This window comes from Vombatus ursinus, unplaced genomic scaffold, assembly GCF_900497805.2.
Source record: "Vombatus ursinus unplaced genomic scaffold, bare-nosed wombat genome assembly UNPS02011767.1, whole genome shotgun sequence".
NCBI classification, from domain to species: Eukaryota; Metazoa; Chordata; class Mammalia; order Diprotodontia; family Vombatidae; genus Vombatus; species Vombatus ursinus.
The window spans coordinates 2,170,876-2,184,197 of NW_020951545.1; positions in this window are offsets into that span (position 1 = coordinate 2,170,876).

The window sequence follows — 13,322 nt, forward strand, 5'->3', positions numbered from 1 at the left end:
CTCTCTCTCTCTCTCTCTCTCTCTCTCTCTCTCTCTCTCTTTAATGTACATTCAGGCTCAAAAGCTCTTTAGCAACCCCAAAGCAATAGAATTTTTAAGTTGATGGGGCTTTCTGGACTCTCACATCTGTTTATGAATAACCCTAACCCCTAAGCTAAGCAAATCTATTTAACTCAATGTAATTATAAATATGAGCTTTTATTATTCAAATGACTTCTTCTTATGCCAGGAAAACCACCTTGCAAAGCTGATTAAGAACTACAGAACAGAAATCTTTGTTCTCAAAAATGACAGATGTCTAAAAACAAAACAAAGCAAAACAATAATAAATAAATAAAAATCCACTCTTTCTCAAATGATAGCATTGTATAGAAAAGTAGAATATTATGAATATTTGACCTCCATACCAGTGAGACTTGGGAGATGGAAAAAAAAGTTTATTTGGCCATTTAATTTAGCATCATTATTAGTAACATTTTTACTTATTTACTATGAATAAGTTATCTCTGAAGGAGTGATTTGAAATCTGAGTTGCTCTGAAAGGAATGATTCAGGTTCCTTTGCTCTATCCTTCTCATAAACAGTCTCAGCTTCCTCAACTGAAAAATGGGGATAATAATAGCATCTGTCTTCCAGAGTTGTGATGAGGATAAAATGAGATATTTGTAAAGCACAGTTCCTGGCACATAGTAGGCAATTAAGAAATGCTTGTTCTCTCTGCTCTACCTTGTAAGTTGAAATTTTATCAATTATGTTTTCTTAAATAATTTTGACAGAGGGCCCAGTCTCACTAATGCCAGCTTTTACTCACTAGATCTTCATTAATCTTATTATCTTGGCTTAAAGTCAATAAAGAATAGCTGTAGTAGTAGTAGGTTGCACAGTGGTTAGAGCACTGGGCTTGGAATCAGAAAGATTCATCTTCATGAGTTTAAATACAGCCTTTGATACTTATTAGCTATGTGACCCTGGGCAAGTCACATAACCTTGCTTGCCTCAGTTTTCTCATCTGTAAAATGAGCTGGTGAAGGAAGTAGCAAACCACTCCAGTATCTTTGCCAAGAAAATTCCAAATGGGGTCATGAAGAGTCAGATATGACTGAACAACAACAAAGTCAATGAAATTTATTCCTTTTTTTTTTGGTGTGTGGTAGGCACATAAAAAAGAAGGTTAAGGGTTTGTCTTACATTGAAGATGCCTTTTAAGAAATATTTCACGACATCATTGGATTGTAAACAGCTCCTCCAGGGCAGGGGCTGTTTTCTTTTTCTTTTTTTATCCACATCACTTAGCACAGAGCCTGGCACATAGTAGGTGCTTAGTAAATGTTTGTTGAATTGAATTGAATAGTTGATTTGCCTTGTGACTGTATGTTCATGTGGTTGGGCAGAAGAATGGAGTGATATGCTGTCACATGGCTTACTTTCCTTTCATTCAGTCAAAGGAAAAGATTTCATGGTAATTATCACCTATACCTCCTCAACTTCCAAGTGTTGTTAAAAAAAAAGATAATAAACTTAAGGGGCTTTGAATAGATAGCTGCCAATGATGTAACTTTCATTTGGAAGGTTTTTTTTAATATTATCACAGCTAGGTGGGACAGTGGATAAGATTGCTGAACTTGCTGGAAAGAACTGAGTTCAAAGCTTGTCAGACCCTAACCGGTTAGCTGTGTGATGATGGGCAAGCCAACCTCTCTTGACCTCAGTTTCACAATCTGTAAAAAGGTGAGGCTTTTTGTGAGGGGCATTGGAGATTACATATATGAAGTGCATTGCCAACCTTAAAACACTGTGCAAATGTTAGACATACTTGTTGTTGTTAGACCAAACTTGCTTGCTTTTCAGCTCTAGTTTGTTTTTCTCGCTTTGGTCATGTTAGGCCTGGACTAACTTGCCTGTCTTTTAAAATTCTCTTTTAAATGCTATATTCCGCGAAGAAGTCTTAGAGGAGAGTAGGGAGAGGTTGTGGAAGCTTTCTCTCTTTGAGTCTTTCTCATCAGCTTCATCCTTCTTCATGTTCCAGTAAATATTTTCATTTCTAGCTGACTGCAGAGGTTTACTTTTGCCTTCAAGAATCCAGCACAGTCTGGCTCTAGATATGAAAACATCATTTGAGCTGAGAGTATGAGCATCAAGTGCTCTCCAAAGTGGAGGCTTGTGAGTGTTGTCTCTAAAGAGCTCCTGCTTTTGGAATTCATTCATTTGTTTGGTAAGCATTTATTAAGTACTCAGCATTATGGTAGATGCAAGGGTTGAAGGAGGTGGGTACAAAAGAGCAGAAAACATGCTCCCTCCAGGACAAGGCCCTGTTGTCTGAAACAAGCTATACAACCTTTCCCCTCCCTTGCATTTGACTCTCCAGGGTTTGCCACCATGTTTCAGCTGGGATTTCACCTTGGAACTGCTCTCGGTTCCTAGGGCCTTCTTAGCCTGATAGATCTCTCCATGCTTCCTGCCCCCTTCTCCCATTGGTGAGGTCCTCCTGGGGAATCCGTTTTGGGGATGGGCCTGGATGGGCCTCCCAGTTGTGATTCTGACTCTCCTAGGTTCATCCCTACTCCATCCCTCTTCCTCCCATTCTACTTTTCAGCTCTCTTTTGCATGTTCTCTTCTTCATTAGAATGTAAACTCCTTGAGGTAAGGGATTGTCTTTCTTTTTGCTCTTCACACAGCTCTTAGCACAATGCCCGGCATGTGCCTGCCAGTATATAAACAATAGTGAGATGGTGTAATAGGTGAGAATCTATGTGGTATAGAAATCCAGATTAGGAGAAGACCATTCGTACTGGAGTAATTACAGAATTAATGTGTCATAGAGAAAATATGCCTTGAATAGTTCTTGGAAGTATGTGTAGTGATAAGAGGGGAGTCTCACATGTGTAGGGAGGCCCCCTGTGGTGAGGCCGGTCACTGTATGTGGCTCTGAGGGAGGCAGAATAGACATCTCTAGTTTCTCCTCCCCCATCCTTCTTCAAGACAGACTTTTGTTTCTACCAGAAGGGAAAGAAGAAGATGAGGGCCAGAGGCCAATCTCCTCTCCTCAGAGAGGGGGTGGTGATAGATTAGAAGTATAATTACCTGTTCCCTTAAATATTGTTCATCTAGGTGCTATATTTGAGATCCATCTAATTTGTGATTGCTTTGTCATTTTGTGGAGGAAGGAGGGACCCTGAGCTTTATATCCTAGGCTTGACCCCTCTTCCACCTAATACCAGTCCCACAATGAATACACATAGCAGCTAGCAAAGAAGTCCATTTATCCAAAGCATAACAAAACCAAAGTCAAAGAAGGTATACCTAGGAGACTGTATACCAGACAATACAGAGTGAAGGAACTCTTCCATTGAGAGTGAGATAATTTAGCTCCACCAAGAGTGTCCTAGATCTCACCTAACAGAAATCCCCTGAAGTCTTAAGAACAGCAAGCTGGAGGTGGGGACATAATGGAGACTGTCAAATTCTTTCATGTCACCTTCTTCCCAAAGTTTTTTCTTCAGTCACCTGAAGAGAGGTTGCCTTCTAACTTCTCTCTTGAAGCTGGAAGCCAGAAGCAACTTGAAGTTTGAAGAATCTCAAAGGGGTATTGCTGCTTGAAGAGTTCCCAAAAGATATTGGGCCTTGGAGAGTCCCCAAGGGGACTCAAAAGAGGAATTCTCACTTGGAGAACCCAAAAGGTACTGGCAAAGGCTAGCACTCTCTTGCTTCTCACCAGCTCTGCCCTGATATGTGGGGCAAAGCTTTCATCTCCACCAACAACAAGAGAGTCTTACACCAATGGGTTTTGGGATAGGGCTTACATAAGTTAAAGAATATAGAATGTTTTCATAAAAATCAGTTTTGGAACATGACCCACAAAGGGGTATATAAGCAAAAAATGAGTGTATGTTATATGTGTATGTGATAAAAATTATGATAGAAAGAACAAAAGAAAACTCATGAGGAAGCAAAGAAAAGATGGACAGCTCTCAACACAACCTATAGTATTTATTATATAGGCTTTCTTAAAATGGAAATTTATTATGGTATATTTTGAATCCTTTCTCACATTCTGCAGTGCACATGCCAATGTTTTTTCTTTCTTTTCTTATTTTGCATTATTTTAGTTTTAGTATTTAAGTTTGGTTCTTTTTTCTTTTATTTTGTATTTAAGTTTAAAACAAAAAATTACAAATATAAAAATAAAATGAATAAAAAGTCTACAAAAAATGATGATTAAAATGGTAAATATTTCAGAAGTTGTCTACTCCATATCTTTGCTTCTGGAAAGAATTTTAGATCATCTTAGACAAATGGCATACAATTCTAGGGGGTATTTTTTTTTTTTAAGGAAGAGAGTCTACTGTCTTAGCAAACCATGTCAGCATCTTACAAACTTTTTGTTCTCCACCGGGAATTGAGAAAGGCTGTACTCCATTTCCCTGTTCTCTCCAACCATTTGAGGCTAGTTTGAGGCCTGAGGGCACACAGAAATAAACAGTTCAGTTATGGTTTGAGTTAATCTTAGTCTGAGTGAAACTTTGCTCTCAAGCATATTGTACTAAAGAAATGAGGAGGTGGTGGCTGTTTTTTACTCTATTTTCATGAGGGTATAAATGAGGCACATTTTAGAAAAGTAAAATTCCTTCCTAAAGTCACAAAGTAAATAAAAAACTCCAACAAGGAAAATAATGAAAATTTCCTACCTAGTTCCAGAATCTTCCACCATACATCATCATCATCATCACCATGATATAGACATGACTTGAAATGTTAAATGTATGTTGGGAGTGGTACTCATAACTGTAATGAATGGAAATTTATTAAATATAGTTATGATAAGCAAGGAGTTCTTCTACCAGCAGGAAGAAAGTTGTTTTTTTTTTTTTTGCCTTTCTTTGTATTACCAGAATTTAGCACAGTGCCTGGTACATAGTAGGCACTACATAAATGCTAGTAGACTGTCCAACTGACTTGCACTGAAATTCTTGAAATGATATTAAGAATTGAGCAGCAGATCAAGGATTTTGGATTCAGGATCCAATATTTCAGGTAATCGAAAAAGCGTAAGTCTCAATCACCACCAACATCAATCACTAACCATCTACTATCATCCCAAAGGCCCTGTAATAGCAGTAACTCCCCAACCCCAATACAACCTGCCCTGTTTCCAACTGTGCCCTAGAAGCCTTTATCCAGGGAAATAACACCTGTGTAGACACAACCTGCTAACTACCTCTGCAGGCAACCCCTGCTTCCTTAGAACCCACAGCTGCTGAAGACCTGGAAAAGAAAGTTCTTGCCACCAAAGTCCTGTCAAATGCTTCAGGATCAAATGGACTTGGTTTTATCTGTGTAAATAACATTAAAGATTATGCATTTCCATAATGTTTGCTGCTAAGCCCTGAGGGCCATGGGTATTCCCATCTGACTTGCAATCAGAACTTCTTATATATTCATTCTTCCATTAGAATGTGAGTTCCTTGAGAGAAGAAATTATTTTATTTTTCTATTTGTATCCTAAGAGCTTAGCACCACACTGTGCACATAGTATGCACTTAAAAAATGCTTTTCCTCCCTCCCTCTGTTCCTTCCTTCCTTCATTCCTTCATAACACCTGGTCAATGTACCCTTTCAACCAGAGAAGATGTTTTAGAGGACTTAACCCTTTCAGTTTTGTAATTCCTGCCTTTTAATTATTGCTGTTCTGCTTGGCCATTGCCTCATATGGCCCACAATATCTAACTCGTTTCACTTTATACTTCACTTTATACCCAGCCATATTCCTGCCTGCTACTCTTAATGCCATGTATACTGTCCCTCCCCCACTTTCCAAATCTGGAACCATAATCCAATCAATCCTGTCTTTGTTATTGGAGAAAATGTGACAATCCAATCCCCTGTAGCTCTGCTCTCCATCCTTGTGACTTTCCAAACCAAAAACACCCCTCGATGGTCACCAATTCCCTGTAAGTGCCGTTTTTTGAGAAGTCAGGGATTTTGGTTTTACCTTTCCTTGTATACTGTATACAGTTCCTGACACATAGTAAGCATTTTAAAACATGCTTGTTGACTGACAGAGAAAATGCATGATGATTAAAAGCTACTTAGAGACAGCTAGGTGGCACAGTAGATAGATCCCTGGACTTGGAGTCAGAATGACTTGAGTTCAAATCTAGCATCAGGCACATTCCAGCTATGTGAGTTTGGGCAAATCACTTAACCTCATCTCAGTTTTATCATCTATAAAATGGAAATAATAATAGTAATAATGCTAGGAATTATATAATGCTCCATGATTTGCAAAGTGCTTTGTCTATGTTTTCTTATTTTATCCTCGCAACAATCCTGGGAGGCAGGTGCTATTATTGTCCTCATCTTATGGTTAATGAAACTGAGGCAGACAGAAGTTCATTGTTTTCCCCAAAGTCACGCAGCTAGAAAGTATCTGAGACCATATTTGAACTCAAGTCTTTCTGACTCCAAGTCCAACACAATAGCGCTTACTTCCTAGGATTGTTGTGAGGATAAAATGAAATAATATTTGTAAAGCATTTAGTACAGAGTCTGGCAAATAGTAGACCCTTAATAAATGTTTGGTAATTTTTTAAACATCAACAATGCTTTCCAATGAATTTGTGTTTTTATTAATCACAGCAGCATCTATATACATTTGAAAATCTACACATGTGTGTGAAAAATATTCGATCTACAGATATTGTACTTGTTTATTTATTATACTGAATCATGATGCACATTTTATTATTGCTAAATTAAGCTACAAATGACTATGCCACGTAAGGCCATGGACTCCATGAAATAATTCGGTGGACACACAGGAGTTCTTTCCTTCTGCAGGTCATACAGAACCTCAAGTGTGGAAAACAAGACTGGGGAAAAATAATATAGTTGATTTACTCTTCAATCCCTGAGCATGCCATGTATTTTGCTTCTGTGGCTTTGCTAATGATATATGCTCTTCCTAAATTTCCCCTCAGTGCTTATCTGACTTTGGAATTCCTACTCATCTTGGCACAGTGGGTAGAGCACTGGGGTTGGAATCAGAAAGACTCATCTTTTTAAGTTCAAATCCAGCCTCAGACACTGCCTGACTGTGTGATGTTGGGCAAGTCACTTATCCCTGTTTGCCTCAGTTTCCTCATCTGTAAAATGAACTGGAGAAGGAAATGGCATTCCACTCTAGTATCTTTGCCAAGAAAGCCCCAAATGGATTCACGAAGAGTCAGACACAACTGAAAACAATTGAACACCCATCCTCAAAAGCTCTGTTCAAATTGTATCTCTACAATGAAGTCTTCCCTGATCCTTCAGTTCAATAACCACCTCCTGCCTTGGATTTCATATATTGTGTTTTAAAGCTATTGCCATTTCTATTTTATCCCCCTACTAGGCTGTCAACTCTTGAATGGAAAGAGTTGTCTTAACTAAACTTCCTGTTTTCCTGAACATCTAATCCAGTACTCTGTACACAGAGTATACAAGCACAGTAATGTCTGATAAATGCAAGAAAGAGGCACACATACACTACACAATGAATGAAAGGAAGAATGAAAGGAAGTAAATAAGGTTGGAAAGCAATACTGATGGCCTCATAGATGAGGCCAAGGAGTCTATTTTATCCTAGGAGCAATTGGAACCACTGGAAGATTCGGAGCAATGGTATAACATAATTACCACCAAGGCTTTTCCAAACCTTTTCATCCCTCATCAAACCTCCCATGGCTCTCCCTTCCCTTCCCCACTTTCATCTGAGAACTTTGCCTCATATTTCATGGAGGAAAATGAGGCTATTCACTGTGAGCTTTGTCTTTTTCCCCTCCTCCTCATCTCTCATCTCCTAAATGCCTTCTGCCATTTCTTCTGACTTGACTCCTATCTCACATGAAGAAATGAAGCTTTCTCCTTGCCAAGGGAGACCTGTCTATATGAACAAGTGATCCCATTCCAGCTTACTTTCTGCAATATATTGCATCTTCCATCATCCTCACTCTGCCACTTACATTTCTTCAACTGTCTACTGTCTACTGACTGCTTTCTTATTGCCTGAAAACATGGTTATGTCTTCTTCATTCTCAAAAACCCCTTACTCACTTGATCCATTCTTCCTCACTATTGTCCCACATATCTCTCTTTTTGTGGCTAAACTCTTTGAGAAGGGTATCTATAGTAGGTGCCTTCAATTCCTTTCCTCTTCCCCTTGTCTTAAATCTCCAGTCTCAAATAAAGATTTTAAAGCCAAAAAAGAAAAAGAAAGATCTCTGTGCTCTTGAAGAAAGAGGAAATCTCTAGTCTGCTTTCTGACTGTATACTTCAACTAAAACTCCTCTCTCCAAAGTTACTAATGATCCCTTAATTGCCAAATCTAATGTTGTTTTAGCAGTCCTCATTCTTCTTGACCTCTCTGCAGCCTTTGACCATCAATAATCCTATGTAGGTTTCTGTGATATCACTCTCTCCTGGTTCTCCTACATATCTGAGTGCTGCTTCTTAGTCTCTTTTGGTGGATCTTCATCCATGTCATGTAATGCCTGCTTAAGGGGGGAGGGCTCTGAGTACTTTGTCCTGGGTCCTCATCTCTTTTCCCTTTATATTATTTTACTTGGCACCTACCCCTAACATCTCCTGGCCTTGCATCTCCAACCACTTATTGGATATTTCAAACTGGATGTCCCATAGAAATTTTAAACTTAATTTATACAAAACTGAAATCTATCTTTATCCTAAACCCTCTTATCTTTCTAACTTCCTTATTACTGTCAAGAACACCACTAACCTCACAATTTCTCAATCCTCATATCCAGAGTGGTCAAGTCCTATCATTTCCATCTCTTATATGTCTTCTTATCTCTTCTGACATTGTCACCACCTGGTGTAGGACCTCATCACCTGGACTATTGCAATAGTTTGCTGGTAGGTCTCCCTATTATAAGTTTCTCTTCATTCCAATCTATCCTCCATTCAGCTATCAAAGTAGTTTTCCTGGCTTCCCTGGCATCTTTAAAGTCTCAGAGATACTGTGGAGATAGAGTCAATAGGACTTGGGGAATGGCTGGATGGAGGAAATGAAGAAAAGGGAAGAATCAAGAAGTGATGCTGAGGTGTCAGCCTGGGTACTGTTGGCATTATCAATAAAAACAGGAAAATTGCAAAGATGATGATGATGAGTTCAGTTTGGGGTAAAATGAGACATCCAAGTGTAAATTCTCAGTAGGTGATTAGAAATGTGGATGTACAGCTCAGAGGAGAAACTGTGGTTGAATATTTAGACTTGTGAGTCATCTGCAGATGATTATTGAATAGAAGAGATAATTGATATCTTATGGTTTGGGTGGCCTACTTTTGGGGATTAGCAAGACGGGGACAGAAGAAAAACAAAGGAGTATGGATTAAAGAGTCTAGGATAGTATATTGTTGAAATGGTTGCCTATGAGATCAACTATGAAGAAAGGGATGTAAATTTATGTCAAGGGTGATGGGATAGGAGAAAAAAGAATTATCAAAGAACCTTAGGACAAGATGACAATAAAGATCAGTTTGAAGCAGAGTGAGGTGATGGCAGAAATGGAAAGATAGATGATTAAGACTACAGAGTATAATTCCAGAGTACATGCTCTTGGAAATGGGTCATATATTGGTGATTGTATAACCAATCCTGCTTATGTTTGATATAGAATGCATAGCGAGGTCCCTTTATCTCCAGAATCCTTGGTAATATCATATTTGATAACTGAGACCTTCTGTATGTGTGATTGGAAAGAGGATAGAATATCTTGTCCCTTCTCCATGTAGTTTTCACTACTTTAGGGATGATGTTCAATGAACCATGGGTTTGAAGATCAACTTTCCCTTGATCCAAAGATCCAGTGCCTGACTAGTCATGTGTACTGGATTTAAGGAGGTCACTTTCCTCACATTAATGAGACCAGAGGCTAAATGACTTCTTTTTTTTTTGTTTTGTTTTGTTTTGGTTTTTTGGCTAGGCAATGGGGTTAAGTGACTTGCCCAGGGTCACACAACTAGTAAGTGTTAAGTGTCTGAGTCCAGATTTGAACTCAGGTCCTCCAGAATCCAGGGCCAGGCTAAATGACTTCTACGACACAGCCTGCAGTAAGAAGTTGTACTTTTCTTGGGGATTAATTGGTAGGATTTGGAAGCATATGAATGAATGAATAAAAAAAATTATTACACACCTAAAATGAGTCACTGGGGATAGAAATATAATGTGATGTACAACTGATATCATATTGCTTGCCTGGGTAGGGGAGGCAAAGAAGGGAAGGAAAGAATTTGAAACTCAATTTTTTAAAAATTAATAAATATTTTTAAAATAAAAAAAAAGAAATACAATATGAAGTCCTCTCTTCCTTCAAGGACTTTACATACTAATACAATACATAAAAAAGTAGTAAATAAAGAAGAAATTTTTGTTCTGTGAAGACACAGGAATGGTGAATAGAAACTTAGTTGATTGTCATTCTCTTTCCAAAAATAATGGTGATATTGGTTTGATCATTATTCCTAGAACAAGAAGTGGAAAACAATAGGAGCAGGGTAAAGTAGTAGATTGGTAGAGGCATGGAGGTAGGCCAGATAGCAAGGAATGAACGTATGTAAAGCATGGTCTGGAGCCAATTTGGCATCATGAGTTAGGTAAATTTGCATTCACTCCCTTTCCATTTAGGACTGTTCAGCCCCAAAATAGAGCTTTAAAGCTGAGTGGGCTAATTCCCTCCCTCAGCCTCAGGCCTTCCTGGTTGGAAAATGATGTGGGGTGGGATGAGTGGGCAGGGAAGAACAATGACAGCCCACTTGACTTACCTGGTTAGATAGATGACTGGGAGTATGTGACCTGATGAACAGAAATAGTAGGTGGGGCTTCAACCAAGTCATACTTGACCATTTTCTTACTAGTTCTCTTCCTTTCTACCCAATTATGATATAACAGCCTAAACTGGTTCTTTATCTTGTGTTCTTCTTCTGTTCCAAGATGGAGCAAGAGAGGAACCTAAGACTTCTCCATGGGAAGAAGTAGATAGAAAACTACTCTTCTGGTGAGAGGAAGAATGATCAAATTGTTTTCTCTCTCTCTCTCTCTCTCTCTGTCTCTCCTTTCTCTCCCCCAATGTATTGATTATAATATTAAAATCTGGAATGTGTGCTCAGGAATTCATCAACTTTTGCTCATATAAAATAGCTATCAACTCACAACTTAAAAACTAAAGGGAGCATTGCTCAGAGTCTACCAAAGTAATCCTCTATTCTAAATGTTCAAGTACATAGGAATTTCTTAAATTTTTATTTTGTAGCAAGAGTGTTGGAAACAGTCCGTGGTCCATGGTGCATCAAGGTACAATGTGCAGTGTGTGTGTGTGTGTGTGTGTGTGTGTGTGTGTGTGTGTGCGTGTGCGTGTGTATCAAGATAGCTATTTAGATAGAAAAGAGACTGTCACATAGTGGGTAGCAGGCCAGTCTCAGCATCAGGACAACCTCAGTATAAGAGGTAAAATCCACAAAACTGGGGAAGTCATAATTTCTAAGTGTCCTGGCAACTTTCTCAAACCATGATCAGGTGTTTTCTGGTTGAGGAGAATTCTAAATTGGCAATTTATTTGTATCAGCTAAATGTTTTTCAGAAGTGGTGAGGGACTGTGTCAATATCTATTCTTTTATCCATTTCCCACTTTTTGGAGTCATTTATTTGAACAGGTTGAAACTACCTCCTTTGTAGTTTATAGCTTCTAATTTTTCTTCTCCTAACTTGATGTTGATTTTGATCTTTGTTCTTACAAATCTGACTGTAGGCAGCTGATTTAGAAATGCTACCACAGCAATAGGCTCCTATCTGTTAAGATAAAATCAATTTCTTTCTTTGTAATGCTCTTTGGTACTCATAGGACCACAGGATGATAGGATCATTAATGTAAAGTTTTAAGGGACCATAGAAGTTATCAAATCAACCCCTTCATTTTACAGATGAAGAAACAGAGGCTTAGAGAGGTTAAGTAACTTGCATGAGGTCACACAGCCAGTAAGGAAACAGAATGTATGCACCAACAACTATTGCAGGGGATGAAGAGGTAAATAAATTGTGTGAAGACTCCAAATTAAATTAACAAAAATGCAAATGAAAACAGCATATACTTTAAATATAAAGATATGGAAGGGGAGCATTTTTTTTATTATGAGAAAAAAAGAGAAGTCAAAGGCTTGCAGATTCAGCAGGAATCTCATGCCTTTATAACATGAATGCAAGTCTAGTGTACTCTACCATACGATGCTGCTTCTTTTATCTCCAAACTACTGACTTTCCTCAAAAGAATGTTCCAATACTCTTTATACTCTTTGACCCAGAGTTTATATTATCACTGGGCATATGCTCAGTGGTAGGTAAGAAGGTCAAAGGTAAAATGAATACAAACATACATATATAAATACATGAGTATATTTATATAGGCATATAATATACAAATAACATAATATAAGAAAAATAAATATATAAATATATGTACATATGTAAATATGTATGTATATTTAAAACATTTTTATAACACTTTTGTTGGAGGCCCCAAAGTGGAAACAAAGAAGATTCCCTTTCACAGGAGACTGGTTGGAAAAAGATGTGATATGTGAATATGAATGCAATGAAATATTATTGCATTGTAAGAAACAATGAATATGAATAATTCACAGTACCCTGGAAAGACTTTTATGAATAAAGTAAGCAGAAAAAAGAAAAATATATACAGAAGGATGACAGTAATGGAGGGGTGAAAATCACTAAAAATTTGATCAGAACTGAGATTAATGCAATTACCAATTTTTATTCCAAAAAACTGATAGTGACATATATCTCCCTCATTTCAGGAAAGATGTGGTGGATTATAGATGCACAATGGGGCCTGATGCTCTGGTTTGTTTTACTTAGCTGAATGTCTTTGTTGAAAGAGTGGTTTCTATTGGGGTGGTGGGAATGTTAGGAAATAAGAGTGATATTTTTAAAAAATCATTAAACCATTTAAAAAATGATATGTTCATGAAATACAGGCATAGGACCTTTGCTGAGTCTATAAGCCTTGGATTTCCCTTTTTTTTTCCTTATTCTTAATTGTTTCTGAACTTTTAAAAATCGCCCTTCCCTGTATTTGCATTTAAAGCATGTGCTATTTTACTTTGGAGTCTTATTCATTTAATTTAGAATTTATTTACCTCTTCATCCTCTGTAACAGTTGTTGGTGCATAAGTTTTGATTATTTTTATGGAGGTATTTTAGTAAATATCTATTATAATCACTACAATGTGAGATGAATAAAGGTCCAGTGAAA